We start from the raw sequence: 11,727 nt of genomic DNA, 5'->3' as shown, positions 1-11,727 counted from the left end.
AATTTCTTTTCTTTTCTTTTCTTTTTTTCTAGTCTATTTGGTGTTTTGTAGGCCTCTTGTATGTTCGAATGCATCTCCTTCTTTAGATTGGAAAATTTTTCTTCTAAGATTTTCTTGAAAATTTCTGGTCCTTGGAGCCTAGAGTCTTCTTTTTCTTCTATTCCTATTATTCTTAGATTGTGTCTTGGTTGTTTTGTGTCAGGAATTTTTTTTGATTTAATGTTTTCTTTGACAGATATATCAATTTCTTCTATTGTATCTTCTGTGCCTGAGATTTTCTCCTCCATCTCTTGTATTCTGTTGGTGATGCTTACCTCTGAGTTCTTGTTCTCTTGACTAAATTTTTTCATCGCCAGGATTTTCTTCGTTTGTATTTTCTTTATTGACTCTATTTCCATTTTCAGGCCTTGAATCATTTTATTCATTTTCTTCACCTGATTGTATTTTCATGTATGTCTTTGATGGCCTCTATTTGTTTGACTGTATTTTCCTGTGGGATTTTGTTTCCTCTTTAAAGGCCTCTATTTATTTAATTGTCTTTTCCTGTATTTCTTTGAAGGACTTATTCATTTCCCCTTTAAATGCCTCTAACAATTTCAGAAGCATAGATTTAAGGTCATTTTCTTGTGTTTCCATTGCTTTGGAATATCCAGTGTTTTTTTGGGGGGTGGGATTCTGGTGGAGCCATATTGCCTTGGTTTTTGTTGATTGTGTTCTTACACTGGTCTTTAGTCATCTGGTTGTCCATAGCAGTGGCTGGTTGTTCACAGAACCTACAGGGTTTCTCAGGCCTTTGTGATCCAGTGAGGTCTTGCTGGTCACCTCAAGTCAGCTAGTGGATCTGTACTAAAGGCCAGATCTACATGTCTCTGAATTCTGGAGTCCTCTTCAGGGTGGCAGGGAAAGAGCAGAGGAGCCACAGAGCACTGGAACACTGTACTCCAGGCAGTTACATCAGCTGAGCTCTGCCATCTTGGACCCTGGGGCTCTGTATGCTCCAATTGTTCAGTCAATGTCCCCTGGGGGATCAGTAGGACCATGGATTGGAGGTTGGGATGCTGCCTCCAGTATCCTGGCACTGCTCTTGGGGAAGCAGGAGGAAGCAAGGTATAGTTGCTGGAGCAGAGTGCTAGGCATGTGGGAAGCACCTGATGGGCTGAAAACACTGGGCAGGGTGGAAGCACTGGAGGTGTGGGAAGTCCCAGCTCCCAGAATATCCCTTCTCATTCAGGAAACACCAATGTTAATGTTTTGGTGTCAGCCACAAACTGAGGAAGCAGTAGCAGCCTGTGTAGAATCATGGTATGGCCTTGTGGGATGCTGTCTTGGCAAACATGGGCAGAGCTGATGGTGAGCTCCTGTCCTGTTTGCAAATGTTCCTTAGCAGGTAGCCAAGTCCCTGGCTCTGGCAGAGGCTCCACCCTGTTGGTTCTACATGCCAGTGCATGGGTTGGGGGGATGGGTGGTGCAGTGTAGAGTTTGCAGGCCTTGAAATGTGATTGCAGTAAATATTGACTGAGAGTCTCTGTCTTAAGAATCCATGAAACGTAGCACATTGAAAGGCATGATGGAAATGATGTGTCAGAGAGGCCAGTGTCCATCAGAGGCCAGTATGGCTAGGACAATATTTACAGGACTGAGGGAGGCAAGTGAGCATGTGAGTGGGTGAGTATAGACAAAGAAGCTGAGGAAGATTCCACAGCGTGTAATCTGGTGACCGTGAAGATGGGACACACAGGCACACATGGATGAGTTTGTGCACATACACAGGCACAAATGTACACATGTGCATACACATGCCTCTGTCCTAGTCTGACACTGTTCAAAAGGAGGAGAAGGAAGAGAGAAAGAAAGTTGGGGGAGGGAGGAGATAGGGGTAGATGGTGTGTATGTGTGTGATCTTAGCACAAGTTCTGAAGACAGGCCACATCTTAAATTCTGAAATTTGGCAAAAAACAAAAACAAACAAAAAACAAAAACAAAAAAATACCAAACCAAACAAAACCAACCATACAAACAAACAAACAAGCAAAAAAACAACAAACTGTACAGCAGCAAAGAAAATCAGATACCAGACCTGTGAGTTGTTAATCCTAAATATCTGAGCTCTAGCAAAAAGCCTTTCACCTGTCCATCCAGGCTCCAGATGCTGTATTTTCCTTGCTAGCAGTTTGTTCCTGCCACATAGGTAGTGTAGTTATGTCTGGAGGTTCAGGGCCCTGCTCAGCAGCACACCAGGACCCCTGGGTATACACAGATCAATAACCTTTCTTCCTTGTTTGCTGGAGTTCAAAGTAGCCTGAGTCACCTGCTGAGATGGGAATCCTTCCTCTAACTTCGGCCATGTTTGTGTGGGCCCTGAGTGCCTTTTTACCAGAGCATGCCCCTCAGAGCCTGAGCCCGCTCCCAGCTGTCATGTAGCAGGGTTGGGCAGAGTTTTCTGGCTTTGGTCCAGCCCTGCTCTGGCAGCAGGACCCCCTGCATTCTCCTATCAGTCTCCTTCCAGAGCACATTTCACATCCTGCTGGTCACGGTGGCCTCTCTTGTGACCTTGGTGAGTGATAGCACCTGCAGGCCCTGCTTGACAATCAGTGCTCTGTGCATTGAGACGCTCTCTTTGTGTAAATCACAGCAGCTGCAGCAGAAGAGTCTCTGAGGTGTGTGATCAGTAGCCAGTGCACTTAGTGACCAGTGATGTCTGAGAGAGAGTGCAACATAACATTGAGCTCAGAGCCATGACTCAGCTGGATGTCCCTGAAGCTGCCCTGGCAGATACAATGGGATGAGGAGATGAAAGAATATCTCTTCTTTCTACATGACATGAAAAAACCATACATCTCTAAGTGACAGGCCTTAAACAGATATCAAACCTGACAGCACCCTAGCCTTGGACTTCCAGCATCTGCCTATCCTTAGGACACTTGTTTGTCACAGTCTCACATGGCTGACCCCACCCCTTCTTTTTCCTACTGTGGTGCTTTGAATAAGAATGCACCCCTACCCCCCATAGGCCCATATATTTGAATGCATAGTCACCTGGTAGTGGAACTGGAACTGCTTGAAAGAATTGGAAGGATTAGGAGGTTTTGTTTGTTATTGGAGGTGGGCTTTGCAGTTTCATAAGCCTTCAGCAGGCCTGGTCTCTCTCATCCTGCTGCCTGTGGATCAGGATGTAGCTCTGAGCTACTGCTTCAGTGTCATATGTGCTGCTGTGCTCCCCACCATGATGATAATGGACTCTGAAGTTGTAAGCAAGCCTCCAATTAAATGCTTTCTTTTAGAAGAGTGGCCTTAGTCACGGTGTCTCATCACAACAATAGAACAGTGAATACGACAGAAGTATAGTTGTGTGTGATGGCTGTTCTTGGTTGTCAGTTTGATTACATCTGGAATTAACTAGAACCCAAGTAGCTGGTTATACCTGTGAGGATATGTTTTTTCTTACTTAAATTGTTTGAAGTGGGAAAATCTACCTTTAATCTGGATCTTTTGGAGTAGAAAGATCCATCTTTAGTCCCAGCCACACCTTCTGGTGGCAGCCTGTATGAAAAACATGAAAGAAGCTTGCTAGCTCTTGTCTTTGCTATCAAGTCGATTCCTTCAGTGGCTTTAGAGCCTGCTTCTTCAGGATTCTGGTGTATACTGAAGACTATCTGAGACAGCCTTGTGGACTGAACAGCTACTGGATTCCTGGATCTTCTGTTCATAGGCAGCCATTGATGGACAATGTGGTCTAATAACTCCCGTGTATATGTATATGTGTATGTGTGTATTTGTATGTGTGTATTTGTATATGTATATGCTCTGTTCCTCTAAAGATCCATGACTAATAGGCCCAGAAATGGGGTTTCTCAGAGTAAATAATATTCCACACCATCAGCCCTTTGAAACTTGTGAGTTTGCTATATATCTCTTAAGGGATTGCATTACATGTTTTATATATGTTCAATTCTCTTTGTTTCCCTCACTTACCACAAGTGCCATTAAAGTAGGTGATGTATTTGCTCCTTTGCTAGACACAGAGTCTGGAGCATTACCTGTAGGAAGGGTATCCATGAATATATGTCAGCTGCTAAGTAAGGAGGTGGACAATGATAGCAAACTAAAGAGTCAGTGGTAGCCATATGATTTTAAGGTGGAGAGTCTATGGGCTGAAGGTGGTGGGTGTGCCTATAGGACATTAAGTCTTTATGTGAGAGGGTGTTATAAACTCCCTACAGCCATTCTTGGGAAGATCACCTCCCCTCATCTGGCATATAAAATGTTCACCTTGGAGTATGTCTTAGCTAGCCTGAGAGTGAGCTTGAAAGATGTGTCTTTGAACAAGAGTTTCAGAGAGCCAATGGGAGGCATGTGAGAAGGATCTAGAAGGGGGCTAGAGAAGGAAGCACACAGAATCATGATAAGAGGTTGGAGTCTGAGTAGAAGAAACCAATAATGGCAGGAAGAGCATAAGAGCTCTGAGCAGTAGGCATGGTTCATTGCCCACTCTAGGCTGTCTCCTAAACGAATTGCAGTGCAAAATCCTGTACCACCCCAGATCCCTGGCAACATCTGCCCTGAACAGTTATCCCATGTAAATGATGTTTGCTATTTTGTTCTCTGCATGCTACTCGGGGTCAGTGAGTACAGAGAGGGCACACTCCGACTTTCAGCACCAACTAGTCTCTCACCCACACAGATTTTTTTCCCACAAAGAGAATTTGCACTTACAGGAGGAAAATCAGCCATCAACAGTAGTTACTTTTTAATATGACTTAGTAGGGAAAGAGTTAAAACCGTCGCTCCAAGGGGAAGATTATTACGTTTTTTTTCTGACCTCAGGGTGGGATCAATTGAACAGCTCTGGAGATGGGGAAGGCTTTGGCATTTCGTTATGGTTTTCCTGTCAGGAACAAGTTAGTTAGAGATGACAAGTGCAAAGGCAGCCACATGGATCAAAGGAACTAAAAACGAGAAGTGGATCTTTAGCAGAGTGTAATGAGCTGCTGCAGAGGCTGCCTTAGGTCTGGGATAACTTGGCATTCTAGGGAAAACACCGGGGCTCTAGGGTCACCTGCAGAGGACCGCACAGGAAGTCTTAGTTATGTGGGATTCCCAGCACTGGGGGAAATGGAGACACTATAAAAGACAGGGTTGGGGTTGGTTGTCTTTGGACTGTAGTTAACAAGAAGGGAGGGAACCATAAAACCCAATCTAGTAAATCTAGTAGAATGCATCAATGCTAAAAGACAGTTGCGGGGGACGTGGCTGGGTGGTGATAAATGAGTAAATTAGGATGATTTGGAACAGATTTTTGCATTACTACTAGCTCCAAGCGCTGTCTGTGGTTGAGCTGGGAGGAAAGTGATGGTGGGATGGTGGATTGTATTCTTTTTATTTTATGTGTGTGTGTAGGTGCACATGAAAGCCAGAGGACAACCTCAAATGTCAGTCATCCTTGGGAACACCTCTCCTACCTCCTTTGAGACAGAGTGTCAGCCTGCTGCTTACAATTAGGTTAGGCCAGCTGGCTAGTGGGTCCCAGAAATCTGTCTTTATCTGTCTCGCTGGTGTTGGGATTACAAATGTGTGACACCCAGGATTTTATTCATGCATTCTAGCATTGAACTTGGATCCTCATGCTTGCAAGGCAAGTGCTTACTGACTGAACTGTCTCCCCCAGCCCTGGTGGGATTCTGTTGAATGAGAAATTGAACTGGAACTTACATGACTGCAGGTAACTTTCTGACATGTAGGCTTATCATAGGTGGAGGTGGCCTGATTCTGACACTCCTGAAGACAAGGTGTCCTCTGAAGATGGGGTTTGTGACCCTAATAGAAGGGCCAAGAAAGAGAGCATGCCACTACTGTTTCTACCATTCTCCATTTATGGTAACCATGCAGGTAGGGATGACAGGAAGGTAGGAGCCTGGCAACTATAAACAGACAGTAGTTCCACCAAATGCAGGGGGCCAGGGTTGATGTCCCAGTAATGAAATGCACAAAGCAGTCCTTAGCTGTTTTTAAAAGTTAGACTTTTAAAATTTTATTTATTTACTTATTTTTAATTTGTTCACTTTACATCCTGATTGTAGCCCCATCCCTTGTGGCAAGGCCGCCTCACCAGGGGGAAGTGATCAACAAATCCATGTCAGAAGTAGCCCCTACTCACCATATTATGGGACCCACAAGGAGACTGTGCTGTCTGTCTACTACATCTGAGCAGAGGATCTAGGTCCTCACCATGCATGGTCCTTGGTTGGTGCATCAGTCTCTGCAGCAACCACCCCGCCCCCATCTCCAGCCCAGATTTGTTGGCTCCATTGGTCTCCTTGTGGAGCTCCTGTCCCCTCCAGGTCATTCTATCTCCTAAGCCTTCCATAAGACTTGCTGCACTCCACCCCAAAGTTTAGCTGTGAGTCTCAGCATCTGCTTCCATCCCCTGCAGGATGGAGTCTTTCAGAGACCTCTATGGTGGGCTCCTGTCCTATTCCTTCTCTTCAACCATTTCCAGTGTCTATTCTAGTTGCCCTTCTGAGTGAGAATTAAGCATGCTCCCTAGGGTCCTCCTTGTTATTTAGCTTCTTTAGGACTCTGTATTTTAGTGTGGCTATCCTGTATAATGTGGCTAATATCCGCTTATAAGTGAGTATATACCATGTGTGTCTTTCTGGGACTGGGTTACTACACTCATGATGATTGTTTCTAGTTCAGCCATTTGCCTGTAAAAGTCAAGATTTCCTTGTTTTTAATAGCTGAGTAGTGTTCCATTGTGTAAATCTACCACATTTTCTTTATCCATTCTTTGAGGGACATCTAGGTTGTTTTCCAGATTCTGGCTGTTATGAATAAAGCTGCTATGAACATAGTTGAGCAAATGTCCTTGTTGTATGGTGAAGCTTCTTTCAGGTATGTGCCCAGGAGTAGAATAGCTGGGTCTTGAGGTAGCACTATTCCCAATTTTCTGAGAAAGTGCCAGATTGATTCCCAAAGTAGCAGGTTGCTGTTTTGTCCTATTGATGATATCTTTTGCTTTTCAATTTCATTAGGTCCCATTTATTAATTGTTTATTTAGGAGCCTGAGCTGTTATCTCGTATACCAAAGTGTTCAAGGCCATCCTCCAGTTTCTCTTTTTATTATATTTAGTGTATTGGCTTTATGTTGAAGTCTTTAATTCACTTGGGCTTGAGTTTTGTGTGGGAAGATAATATGGATCTATTTGCATTTTTCTACATGTGCACATCCAGTTAGACCAGCACCATTTGTTGAAGATGTTTTCTCTTTTCCATTGTATGGTTTTGGCTTCTTTGTCAAAAATGAAGTGCTCATAGGTGTGTGGGTTTATTTCTGGGTCTTTAATTTGATTCCATTGATCAACCAGTCTGTTTTTATGCCAATACCATGCAATTTTTATTATTATTGCTCTGTAGTACAGCTTGAGATCAGGGATGGTGATGCCTCCAGATGTTCTTTTATTGTACAGGATTGTTTTAGCTATTCTGGGCTTTTAATTTTTCCATATGAAATTGAGCCTTGTTCTTTTAAGGTCTATAAAGAATTATTTTGGAATTTTGATGGGAATTGCATTGAATCTGTAGATTGCTTTTTGGTAAAAGGGCCATTTTTTACTATGTTAAGCCTGCAGATCCATGAGCATGGGAGATCTTTCCATCTTCAGATATCTTCTTCAATTTCTTTCTTCAGAGACTTGAAGTTCTTGTCATACAAGTCTTTCACTTGTTTTGTTAGAGTTACACCAAGATATTTTATATTATTTGTATCTATTGTTGAGAGTGTGGTTTCCCTAAGTTCTTTCTCAGCAAGTTTGTAATTTGTATATAGGAGGGCTAATTTTTTAATTGATTTTGTATCTAGCCACTTTGCTGAAGGTATTTATCAGTTGTAAGAGTTCTCTGGTAGAATTTTTGGGGTCACTTATGTATTCTATAATATCATCTGAAAATAGCAATATTTTGAATTCTTCCTTTCCAATTTGTATCCCCTTGCTCTCCTTCAGTTGTCTGATTGCTTTAACTAGACCCTTAAGTATTACGTTGAATAGACGTGGAAAGAGTAGGCAGCCTGTCTTGTCACTGACTTTAGTGGAATTTCTTTAAGTTTCTCTCCAGTTAATTTAATGTTGGCTCTAGGCTGGCTATATATTGCCTTTATTGTGTTTATGTATGTGCCTTTTGTATGTGTATGTGCCTCGAAGACTTTTTATCATGAGGGAGTGTTGGATTTTGTCAAAGGCTTTTTCAGTGTCTAAGAAGATGATCATGTGGTTTTCTTTCTTTTATGGGTGAAGTTAACCTCCTTGGATTGGAGTTTTCATTCTAGAATATTCTTGAGGGCTAGGTTTATGGATAAATATTGTTTAAATTTTGTTTTGTTGTGGAATATTTTGTTTTCTCCATCTATTGTGATTGAAAGTTTTGCTGGGTATAGTAGTTTGGGCTGACATCTGTGGTCTCTTAAAGTCTACAAGATGTCTGCCCAGGTTTTTCTGGCTTTTCTGGTCTCTGTTGAAAAGTCAAGTGTAATTTTGATAAGTATGCCTTTAAAAGATACTTGGTCTTTTCCCCTTGCAGCTTTTAATATTCTTTTTTTTGTTCTGTAGATTTAGTGTCCTGATTATTATATGTCAAGAGGATTTTCTTTTCTGGTCTAATCTACTAGTGTTCTATAAACTTCTTGTATATTTATAAGCATCTCTTTCTTTAGGTTTGGGATTTTTTTTCCTATGATTTTTTTTTTGAAAATATTTTCTGGGCTTTCGAGCTCGGAGTTTTCTTCTTTTTCTATTTTTATTATTCTTAAATTTGTTTTTTTTTCCCACAGTGTCCCAGATTTCTTAGATGCTTTGTGTTAGGAACATTTTCAATTTAACATTTTCTTTGGCCGATGAATCAATTTCTTCAATCTTATCTTCTCTTTTCCTCCTGAGTCTATATGCGTCTCTCCTCGCGCTCTGACATCGCTGTCTACACACTAAAGGCTGCCATGGATCTGCTGGAGGGGCAAGTAATCTAACCAGAGAGAAGGTGACTGATGTAGGAGGGCACTTGTGATTGGAGCAGGTTGCCTGGAGGGGGTTGACCTTTGGGCCTGGTTGGTAGTTGAAGTTGCTTTACTTATGGTAACTTAAACCTGTGTGATTCCTTAGCGTTTCTGTTTCCTGAATCTGTGTTTGACTTGACAATATTTAAAAAGTATTAACCCTATCCCTCATACATCAGATCAGTTTAAATTTTTGCTCAAAACCCTGCAGTGATTCTTGCAATGCTCTCAATCCTTTGGCGCCTGCATGGTCTGGAGGACTGTTAGGTTCACTCCAACCCCATCCCTTCTTGTCTTCCTGGCCTTCCATTTATAGTTTGTTAACTTCTCAGAAGCCAAGGATGTCTGTTTCTGCACAGAAACACTCTCCTCAGTGTGTTCTCAAGGGCTCATCTCTTTATCCTTCAGGTCATGTATATTTCAGCAGCAGCGTCACCTCCCATAAAACAGTCTCTCTCTCTCTGTCTCTCTCTTTCTGTCTGTCTCTGTCTCTCTCTCTCTCTCTCTGTCTGTCTCTGTCTCTGTCTCTCTGTCTCTCTCTGTCTCGCTCTCTTTGTCTCTGTCTGTCTCTGTCTCTGTCTGTCTCTGTCTCTGTCTCTCTGTCTGTCTCTCTGTCTCTCTTTCTCTGTCTGTCTCTCTCTCTGTCTGTCTCTGTCTCTCTGTCTCTCTCTCTCTTTGTCTCTGTCTCTCTCTCTCTCTCTGTCTGTCTCTCTCTCTCTCTCTCTCTCTTTCTGTGCATGAAAGAAGATCTCAGGTGTTGTTCCGCAGGTGCCTACCTTGCTTTAATATTATTTAAAAGACAGTTAAGGCCTTTATTTATAGGAAAAGTGCTTCAGAAGGGGTCTTTGTTGGAATCAAAGGCTTCTGCGTACTTTCAAGCTAGAATAGTTAAAAGGCAGAAGGGACAGGCAGGCAAGAAAGTTGAAAGAAGATTGAAGGATTTCCTTAGTTTTTTGTTTTTGTTTTTGTTTTTGTCTGTTCCTTGATTGGTTGATAGAACCACTGCACCCCTTTTAAGACAGAATCTCTCACTGGCCCGGAACTTGCCAACTAAGCTAGGGTGGCTGGCCAGCAAACCCTGGGTATGTACCCACCTCCATCTCCCTAGTATCAAGATTACAAGCATGCCCTGCTATGCCTGGCTTGTTTGTTTGTTTGTTTGTTTAAGTGCTGGTGCTGAGCATAGAACTCAGGACCTTAGGCTTACTACCTGAAATCTCTTGCCAACCTCCTCTGTCTTCTTGCTCTGTTATATTTCTCTTTAGGCAATTTCCCTTTTCTGTATCTGGAACAGCACTTGGGACATAGTACTCGGCAAAATTAAATAGATAAACGAACAAATAGCAAATGTATATCCGTAAATACTACTGACTAATTCCAGGTAGTGTTTTTGTGTTAATTATCCTCTATTAAGATTATAGACACATAAAAAAGGTACTAAGTCATTCAGGCAGGGCCAGGCACAACTTTTAAGTAAATGACCTAGAAAACTGAAATCAAACTCTATTTTGACCCAAATAAAACAAGAACCGCTTCAATTTTCTTCCTCATTTTGTCAGCAACAACCACGCCCTAGTTTGCTGAGATAAATTAAATTTTAGCTGGGTGTAGTTATGAATCACTGCCTAGCTAATGATAAGTAAATGGAGTTTTCATTTTGTTTCTTAAAAAAAAAAAAACAAAAAACAAAAAACAAAGACGGAGACTTTAGATTTCTACGCATGGCTCTACATGCACTCTAACTGTTGATATGCATGCACTAAATTCCTTGAACAGAGAGCTTTTGCTTAGTACATGCTTTGTCCAAATATCAAATGAGCTCTTTATTCTTTGTGTACTTATCATATATAGCAAGGTCTGGCTCATCCCTATTTTGAGAATATTTTCCTAAAGTGTATTTAAAAAGGGGACATTTTTCTATGACCTCATGTGAGTCACCTCTTCACACAGCGTTCGTAAGGAGTCACTTCTTCCCATTTTGAGCTATAGATCCTGAGCAATCTCAACTAAAATGCCACCATGTTGTTTTGTTCATCTTAACAAACAGTTTACATAGGTAGGTAAATGCCTCAGAATAGCAACACTGTATCGAAGAAGAATCCCGATGGAGGACTGGCACTACCTAGCTTCAGGGCTCGCTGTATATTCACAGTGTTAAAGACAGAGTGGTACTGGGTGAAGCCTGGGAACACAGATCAGAGGGACATAGGAATAGAACTGCACAAATATAGCACACCAATAGTTAGCAGTGGGTCGATGGAGCAGGGAGAGTCTTTACAATAAACTGTGTTGAACAATTAATGTCAGCATGCCCCAACCTAGTTAAGCCAAACCACAACATAGACCTTCACTCTATGTTACACACCTAACTACAAAAAGCAAAACGAAAAGTTCTAGAGGAAAACAGGAAAAAAAAATAAGGTCTTTGGGGTTTGTGATCAGTTTTATATACACTAAAGTCATTCTTGAAAAAAAAAATAGATAAATTGTTAACATTAACGTCTCCTGCATGGGGAGGCCTGGTGGCACTCAGAGGAAGGATAGCAGGCTACCAAGAAGAGACTTGATACCCTATGGGCATATACAGGGGGAGGAAGTCCCCCTCAGTCACAGTCATAGGGGAGGGGAATAAGGGGAGAATGGGAGGGAGGGAGGAATGGGAGAATACAAGGGATGGGTTAACC

This window comes from Acomys russatus, chromosome 9 (assembly GCF_903995435.1).
Source record: "Acomys russatus chromosome 9, mAcoRus1.1, whole genome shotgun sequence".
Classification (NCBI taxonomy): Eukaryota; Metazoa; Chordata; class Mammalia; order Rodentia; family Muridae; genus Acomys; species Acomys russatus.
Note: the sequence above shows the minus strand (reverse complement) of the source record.